The sequence below is a fragment of the Montipora foliosa genome, chromosome 8 (genome assembly GCF_036669935.1).
Source record: "Montipora foliosa isolate CH-2021 chromosome 8, ASM3666993v2, whole genome shotgun sequence".
Taxonomy (NCBI): domain Eukaryota; kingdom Metazoa; phylum Cnidaria; class Anthozoa; order Scleractinia; family Acroporidae; genus Montipora; species Montipora foliosa.
In genome coordinates, this window is record NC_090876.1 from 15132550 (window position 1) to 15142549 (window position 10000).

Consider the following 10000-nt stretch of genomic DNA (forward strand, 5'->3'; position numbering starts at 1 on the left):
CTTTACAATGATCAATTTACCCCCAGCGGACTGGAAGCATATACAGGCGCAAATTGCAGCCGCTTCTAAGCAGTCCATGCATGCTGGTACTCATTTTACCGACCTCGGAAGGATGGAAAGCTGAGTGAACTTTAGCGGGAAAGAAGGTCGCCAAATATTCCAGTCTCGGCAGAACCGGGAATGGAACCCGGGACCTTAGGGTTGGAAGGCAGAGATCTTACCTCTGCGCCAACCCCTCCTTACTGTCGACGAGGCTCATGTTATTTGTCACTGATAAGTGTTAAAGTTTCTAGTACGTCTCCGTGCAGTCCCCCATTCTCGTAAATCAGTTGCAGCTGTTCTGATGCATGACATATCTAACAATTTATCGACTCCAAATAATGCTGATTTATTGATTTCTTAAGCAAGCATTTATTCATATAAAACAAGATCATCTTCAAGAGGTGACTATTTTGTTAAACCCTCAAGAATTGACAAACAAATTAAATCATTTTCAATATATGGTGTAAAAATTTGGAATAGTTTACCTCGTGAAATTCGCCATCTATCCAAAAACAATTTTAAAATTAAAAACCACAGTATCCTACTCCAAAGACTTTCAGAAGAAAATGACTGTATTGATTTATCTGTCTTAATAACAAAAATACTTAATAATCTGGCTTCTGATATTTGCACTTTCTATTGATTTTAGATATTTACTTGTTTTAGTTGACTGCATACTTTGTACACTAGTTATTTGTATACCTGTTCGTTCTACAATGTCTTGTCGGTGAAACACAACTGAATACCGTAGCTTTCTCTACTTGTTCTCTCTTTTATACACGCGTAACCACTGCTCGCCTCGACTAGCTTTTGCTAACTACGATCAGTGCAGATTGAACATGTATCATATAATAATGAAATTCTACAATAAACAATTGATATAAGCTACATGTCACTTGATCAATCATGCCTAGTGTCTTGCAATTGTCTTTCGCCATCCTTTTTAGACGAAGGGAAACACTACCGCCAAAATATGCCCTAATTTCTTCGCTAATTTTGTCCACCTTTGTCCAATGTTATGACAAAGAAGTGAAGAAATGATCGTGGACTAGAACAAATATTCCAACTTATGAGGTTGGACACCTCCTAGCAATTACATAAGAAAGTAATTGGTCAGGGGAAATAACGACTTTTTCACAATGAGTTACTCTCTGATTGTCGGAAATATAAAGCATTATTAAATTTTAAACCTTGGATATTTCGTTGCTAGCTTTCTCATGAGTTCACTCAATCTCGGTCATCAACTCATATAACTTATGCAGGGGCGAATAGAGGATTCTTCTTAGAAGGGGGTGCGCCCCTAAGAAATTAATAAACTGACGGGTGCCTTTTTTTGCAAAATACTTCCTATTTTAGAAGGCTGCAGGTCATCTTGGAGGGGAGGTGGGGGGGGGGGGGGCTCCTGAAGCTTTCCTCTACAACCGCCCCTCGTATGACCTAATGTGGAAACCGATTGTGTTGCCAGGCTGGAAACTGATTGGTCTTAGTTTGCAAGTGTCCAATCGTTCAGTATTTATTGATAATTTAATGAAACAATTATTACATTCCCGCTTGTTGGATATGAGACTGGTTAAACCCAACTCGGCGCTACGCGCCTCGTTGGCTATATACCATCTCATATCCAACACACGCTCATGGAATAACGTTTTGACAATAAAAAAATGCGACAGAACATTTCTTAAAAACTTTCTAAGATCTTAAAAGCTAAAAAGCTGAATAATAATCGACGACGTTACGGCGTTACCGTAACGTCATTATCGAGTCAAAAATGTATAAGAACTAAGTTCTATAAATAATAAGGCGAACAATAAGAGATGAAAATAGTTTACAAGTTAAGAAGTTTCGCACGTATGGAGTCCGTTTGGACGTTCAAATAAGGTTTGAATTTCTTGATGTAAAGCATTTCAAAACTAAACGATCAAATTTGCCTTGGCACTTTCTCATAATCTTGAAATGGCTCTCATTCAAAAGATCGCCCCTACCATGCGCTTTATGAAAATGCTTGCCGGTTACCGAATTTTTGTGTTCAACAACACGTTGAAAAAGGTGTCGGGCTTTGTAGCATCGCACACATCACATACAAAATGATAAACAACGCATTGCTGATTGACAATTGATGGTTTGACTTCTTTAGGCTTGGGATCTAGCTGAAACTTGATCTTTGTATGGTAGACTAATTCTGACTTTCAACCTCGTTCCCAGAGCTTTTCAATGAGGTTCTGACTATGTTGCTCTCGTCAGTATTTCTCTCCGCTATGCTTACTGAATACTGACGAGGTTGACATAATCAGAATTAGTCTACTATTCAAAGATCAAGTTTCAACGAATGGATTGGCCCCGCTTTGCAACCAGATTTTGTAAGCAAGAAATTAGAACAAGATCTCAAACCTAAAGAAGCCAAACCGCCAATTGTCAATCATCCAAATGAACTTCATACTTGAGAAACTTTGATGAGGCCCAGCAATGCCGAACCAGCTGTCCATGACTGCTAATTGACCGGGTGAAATGGTTGTGCTTATGCGTTATGTGTTAACCACACCGGACTGGCTTCACCTTGCTTTTTTTTGGTGATTTATTTCAAATTTCTGGAGAATGTATATCTTGTTTCAAAGTATTTTCGGCCTCGTATAACAGAAAGCAGAGCAAAAGCAGTGCTTTCTTTTCTTCAGGTCCTCCAATGTCTCCGCACCAAAATGCAAATTTAGTTACGTTTTTTTTTTTTTTTTTTTTTAAATTTATTTTCTTCCTTTCTATTTACAATTTAATTTGCATTTTTGGTAAATAAATAAATAATAACTAATTTGTTACAAGTTGGAAGATGCTGACAATAGCAGTACGTGGGCATTTTTTAATTTCCACTTTTTTACTTTAAGGTTTAGTTATCATTCACAACGAATACAGTCGAATCTCGATTATCCGGACCCTTAGAGACTGACCCGAATAGTCCGGATAATCGAAAATATAAATATTAATGAGTCAGCACTGAATACGTTTGTAAACCGTAACATTAATTCGAGAATCATGCAAGAATGAACCAAACAAGTCATTTCTGCCTAAAATGTTCAAGTAAATCAGTTTGCTTCAAGTTTCTACAGCGTGTAGTTGTCGCTAATTCCATCATTCTTCGAAGCTGCGTAAGTTGAATAGCTTCCACATTGTTTTGTCTCTCCATGTCAAACACTTTTTAAAGTATTCAACAGCTTCAGTGTTTGTAATAGTTTGCTCATCTCGACTCTCATCCTCCTCGTCGTTCCTTTCATCTTCAACTGAAGACTAAAGCCATCCTGTCGAAGCTTTGAAGGTTTCGCCGTTCGCGTTTTCCTCATGTAATTGACTGTGAAAGAGCTTTGCTTTTTCTTGCAGAAGGGTACCAGAAATTGGTGTGCCAGCTGTTTTTTGCTGTATGAACCATGCGTATAGGGCTTCATCCAGCTGTTCATCATGTGCAACTTTCAATGATTTTCGTTTTAGTTCATGATCGATCTCCAAGTTGTCGGCAAACTTCATAATCTTAACTTTTTTTTTGTGGATGTCCGAAATCTGCTGTTTACTGACGCCATATTCACTGGATAAGATCGTTCCTTTTTCGCCTTTTTCCAATCGTAGAATTATTGACTGCTTATCTTGTATAGAAAGAATTGAACGCCTACGCTTTGTCGACATGATGGAAACACTTTTCATGGCACAAGCTTGTGTTTGTAATACTAACGTTGATCGGGGAAGCGGAGCGTGAAATTTCACTTAGCTACAAAACAACTCTGAGCCTATGAACGCTCAATGAAATGCACTGCATTAGTTACGATGCGTGTTAGGCGCGTTTAAGATCACTCGAGCAATAAACTTGCCCTAAGTTGTCTTTTGATGCGAAACAAATTCAGTTCTGACTGGAAATTTATATCACAGTTCGGCGTAAGATAGCTTTTCTACGGATAATGAATGTGACTAATTAATAGTCCGGATAATCGGGAAATCCGGATAATCGATGTCCGGATAGTCGAGGTTCGACTGTGCCATTTATATTTTCTCAAAGAAACAAGTCACAGATAAATTCTATGTCAAGAACCTCTTTTATCTGTATAAGCACTAACCGTCCCTTACGTCAAGTCTGGGATAACGAGATACTTTCTCTCTGTCATGTTTAGTGCTGTACTTTACCGGAGAACTTTATATATCTTTCAATACGTTTTCAAATCAACATCAGAATGTCCGATCAAAAGCAATGGCATTATATCCATCAAAAAATGTCGCAAGACCTTAAACGTAGAATCAATGCATTTTGCAGCGAAAAAATATCCAAACATAAACCTTCTTGCGAAAGGTTTGAGGGAAGAACTGCTGGAGATATAGGCTTCTCATCTCCTCCTTTTTTTATCATCAGGTATAACTTGATGGAGATGTGCTGGCAAGAGATCCCGGTACTCCGCCCTGATTTCGTAAATATTTCCAAGAGGTTGCGCTCGTTCATCGAAGGAGAGGTCAGTAACAAGACGTTTTCAAGGTGCTTTTTTTTTTTCATGCGCCATGCATAAAGACTGATATTTTTGGCAAGGTGTTGCTTTGAGCGAGCTCTGTTTTCTTGAAAACAGATACTAATACCACATATGTTTGGGATATTTTAGTCCAGCCCTGTTGGGCTAGGCCGTTTATTTAAAACCAGCATGGTACCTTCTAAGAAATAACCAAATATAGAAGGCGTGATTCCAGCAAAGGTGAGGGCACACCCGCCATCCACAAGAAACTAAGAGAAGAGGAGGAGAAAATGATCTTGACTCTCTTGAGTTAGTTACTGAAGGAGGCCCTACGCCTGTCTTCTGCACTGGATAAGAGCTAGAGAAAGTCCCGGATGACAGGAATGCCCCAACTACATCGTGGGAAATAACTAATTAGGCATGTCACACTCCACGTAAATCTATTTAATTTTCTCTGGGTAATAAATTCCTTTTTTTTAAATGTCCAGTTTTAGCGATTATTATAATAAGGTTGCAACGGGTTCTAGGGAGATTTTTTCTGAATGACAAACCATGGTTTCCTTTTTACTTTTATGAGCGGGAAGAAGGGAAACTCGGCGATATCAGTGCAATTGCTAAAGGTAGAACTGAGAGATGAAGTTGCCTTATTTGGAAGTTGTTGCTGTACATGTAAAATGGTGTAATAAATTGAGTTAAGTGCTACGTAAAGTAAAATTCAAATTAGAATGCTACTATTTCTTTAGGGCTACCCACTCTGACACGTTTTCAAAATTCTACAAAAAGTATTTATTCCCAGTGGCGTTATATATCGTTTTTTACCTATTCACACTGGATCGTTCGAAACCTATATAGGCAACTGGATTCAATATCCTATCCATGTCATCATTTTCCCCTTCAAATATCTGTGTTTAACCCTTTACGAGAAACGCGTGAAGTTTAAAGTGTTTTATCGTTTAAAGTGTTTTATCGTTTAAAGTGTTTTAAAGTGTTTTAAAGTGTTTTTTGTCACTTTGTTGTGGGTGATGGGCACAATTACGTTTCCAGGATGAATTTCAGTTTTGTCGATTACAATTTAGTTCAAGCCAAAAAAATAAAGAAAAAGAAGTTAAAACTAATTGCATGATACTGAGGAAACCTTTATTATTTCTATATGTTGCAGTACCTCCCGTTGGTGGACGAATCAAAGTACGATGGAGCAAAATACTCAGGAGTTGAGGACGTGGGTGCAGAAACTGAAGATGACGCAAGAGCAGTTCGTGGGGCCACAAATGCAAAGGCCTCAACAAGAAAGTGGTCAAGTCTGAAATTATAAAAGCTAGCTGAAGTAGTTGTCATTCAGTAACACTACTAGTTTTTAGAGTCAGAGAAAATGTGAAATCCAAAAGCTAGTCCTAATTCATATTTAGGTCGATTAAAAAAGGCGTAGACAATCAGACAGACAACCCTAACACACACTTTTGTTCTAATTTCGTAAACTCCAAAAGACCACAGAATCGATCAGTCTCAGTTTTATTCCAGACTAACTAAATGAGAAATTATTGTGACATGTTTTGGCAATCACTATCGACATCTGTGCTAATGCAGAACAAAGCAATATCTTTTTGCCTTTGACTTCAGTCAATATTGTTTAGAATATTCATTAGTACAACAATTGCTACAATAATTAATTGCTTTGCGAAGTAAAATATAAACAAACCTGACAAGGTTTGACAATCGTTAGCCAGCGATCATAAGCAGAACGTTTTCCAAGATTTTGTGGGCACTAGCAGTAGTTTATTTCGGAGACCTAAATCGAAACCAGTGTGATCATCACCGAGTATTCAGTATGATTGATGCTGGCTTTTTAATCCTACTACAGTAGTGGCATCGAAAAGTGGTAGAAAAACTCAGTTTAACTCAGTAAGTCCTTGCTTAATAGTGGCCTAGCTAAACATAATCGGTCATTTGGCTTCTCCTCTTAATTGAGGGGGTAACAAAATATATCCAGGAGAGGAATAATACAGCAAGGGGCTTAAATTCACGTGTGTGTGGCACGAAAGAGATGTAGGACTATTAGTACGCTATATCAGGGTGTATAAACACTCCTTAACTCAGTGACCCCTTGCTTTATAGTGGCCCAGCTAAACATAATCAGTCATTTGGCCTCTCCTCTTAATTGAGGGGGGGAAACAAAATATATGTAGGAGAGAAATCATCATTTTTTAGAAAGGAAGCTCGCGAACCCTTTTATGTTGCACTTTAAAGTGCTTTGCTAAAACCTTTAGAGTTTTGAGATGTTAATCTCCGCTTGCTTGCTTGGAACGGAACCGCCATTTCAACTTTGGCTTACTCACGGCTTTCAAAAAGACCTTCAACGATGCGAGCAAAGCGATTTCGTTCTAAAGTTATCTACATATACTTTCAAGAAAAAAAGTACAAAACTTAAGGAAATTCCCAAAAAAATGAAAAAAAAAAAAAAAATTAATATAAATAGTGGGACCTGATAAGACAAACTGACGTAACAGTGTAAACATTTCTTAGAGTCAATCAGTCAAATTAAAGTAAATTTGGTAAACGAAACGGTCTTGTGCTGTCTTGTCTGTAAACGAAACTGCCCTATGAAATGAATTTATACATTAAATGCTGGTTATAGACAAAAGAGGAAAGTGACCCTCGCTCTTACCTGTACAATTTAAACCAAAAGATCATTTTACAGTTCTGTGCTAAGTTTCCAGGCCTTTGAATGAAAGTGAGGCTGGAGTTGACCTTCCTTTGATACAACCCCCATTGATTTCTTTATGTAAATCATGTTGTTGTAATGCTGACGAGTTTCTATTTACATAAGAAAAGCAGTTAGGTTTGTATCAAAGCAAGGTCAACTCCAGCCTTGCTTTTATTCCAAGGCCTGGTAACTGAGCACAGAGCTGCAATAGCCTTTTCACGGTTAGTTTTTCTCATTTGCATTACAATGTAATTTAACGTGGAGGCGAGGCAATTTCGGGCTATTTTGTAGTTTTAACCCGAAATTGCCTCGCATCCAGGTTAGATTGCATTGAAATGCAAATGAGAAAAACTAACCGTGAAAAAGTCTATTAGACACCTCAAAGGGATTCGAACCCAAGACCTCTGCGCTAACCAACAGAGCTATGAAGCCATTCAGTTGAGAGCAGGTCAATTTGTTTGGTTTAATTGTTTTCATAAAGGACTCGATGAATGAAGTGAATGTGTATTTGAAGTGCCACTTTGAATTAAAGGATGTTGTCTAACTGGAAAGAAAGTACTGCAAGCATTCTAAGGACTTCGATGTATTTAGTTTTTTTTTTTTTAATAACATTTTCTGGGGCATCTATTCTTATATCTTTTTGGAGCGTTTAAATTTAGCGGAAAATCCAAGTAGCTTCAATTGAATGAGCTGACGAAAAAATACAAGGGAATCCACATGAATTAATAACCGCAGTTTTTTTTTTCTATGGCAACAATTTTTTGATTGCACCTGACGTCACCACGGCCATGTTGGTGGAAAGAACAATAGCGAAAAAGTCTTTTGAGAATTTGACTCTATTATTATGCAAATCTTGAGTAATAGTGGTGGTGACAGCATGAGGTCAATGTGAAAACGACCAAGGGCCAATATTGTCCACTACGGTCCCGATGGAGTAATGTTATTCTTTGATTGCATCTGACGTCACGGCGGCCATGCTGATAGAAAGAGCGAAAAAGTCTTTTGAGAATTTGACTCTATTATTATGCAAAACTTGAGCTACATTTTTCTATTGTTTTGGCACCAATATGGCCGTCTTTTCACGTGACTGCAATCAAAGAATACGAAAAAAACAGGGTCATCACTTCTTTCCATCCCTCAAACTGACATTTCCCTTTTTATTCAACTTATACGACGTACAGTCTACTTTAGACTTCAAATCTACTTCAACGAAACGAAGATATTAAACAAGCTGAGAAGATTCACAATAGGCGAGGCAAAGCGTTGAACCTGGATCGATGGCTCCACCTTGCAGTTTCCGATATACACTAGACTAACGAGACAACCTCCCGGAAAATCGAATTTTTTAGAGTATTGCAATAGTAGTACCCAGCAAAACAATTGAAAGTTAACCGTCTTCAACGGGGTTTTTAGACCTAAATACTGTGGATCAGCGCGGCATAGCTTAGAAACGCTATTTCTTGTTGAACTAAAGCTGCAATTCTGCCTGTTTTCATTCTTTTTAGAGCGGTAAGCTTGTCAATATTAACATGAGATATTGCGTCGTGTAATTGTTACGAAATGTCCAATGTCAGTTTGAGAGATGGAAATTAGTGTTGACCAAAAAACAGCACGTGCAGAATCTGGAAAGATTGTCTAGAAGCCCAAAGCAGAATCTGTGCACTCGAGACCATAGCCTGTCCTTCCCAAAGTCGGTTGGTCTTACATGTACCGGATCCGAAATAGTCTGTTCTATAAAACAAAACAAAAACAAAAAATACAAAGCGAACATAGCAATACGTAATTAGCAAGTCCTAATCGGAATAACAATGGTTCTTTTGTCCTCCGCCATTTTAGTCCTCTTGCGTCATAACATTGTCAAAGTAGCTGTGGAAATCAGGAGCTGCGGGATAAATCTCATGAATTCTATTCAAATTGACGTGAGCATTGTCAGTAGCTTTTCTCGCTTTCTGATTGGTTACTTACAACAGCTAATAAAATTTTATTGGTTAAAAAGTTGACAGTTTCACTCACAGTTGCACGGATTTTCGCATAGATTAAAATTTTTACATTTCTCTATACTTATTGAAGGATAAAAATTAGCCAATGATCGCGCGAGAATTAAGACAGTTATCGTAAAAAGAACTTTTTACAATGACTGCGAAATTGTCGCGCGCTCATTGGCTAATTTTTATTGTCAATAAGCGGACAGACACAAAATTTATAATTTATGAGTTTCAAAGAGTTTAATTTATGCAAATGTTGTGAAACGTCATCTGTCACTTTTAACCAATAGAAAGTCTCCGTTTTTTTCCCATTAGCCAATAAGAGAACCAGGCAAGTTATGAATTTGGTCGCGCCAGATTCAATACAATTGAAGTTTCTTGCATTTTTGTTTCGCGTTCTTCTCGTGTTTTGACTTAAAGACAGAGCCTGGGAAACACCCCAGCAAAACCCTTTCTGACGTAAATATGGCGACTAGCTAACCAGTAAAATGAACTACGTGCGCAAACGAAAAGCTTAAGGTTGTTTATTTCTAATGCTTATGTTTAATAAGGACGAAGTGGATAATTACTTTTAAAAGCCTTTTGCGTTGGCGTTGTCCTTGGTCCCCAGAATCCGACACCATGCTTTTTTTTTTCTTTTTGTTTTATCTCAGCCTGCTGAAAAAAAAAAAAAAAGGCTGTAACTACTGATCGCAAAACTCTTGCTTAAACTCTTGTGCGCGGCCAAGCGAGACAAAACTTATACCAACTCTCATGAATAATTTGAGCAGGTTCAAATTCGATGAGAGCTCTCGAGAGTCAAT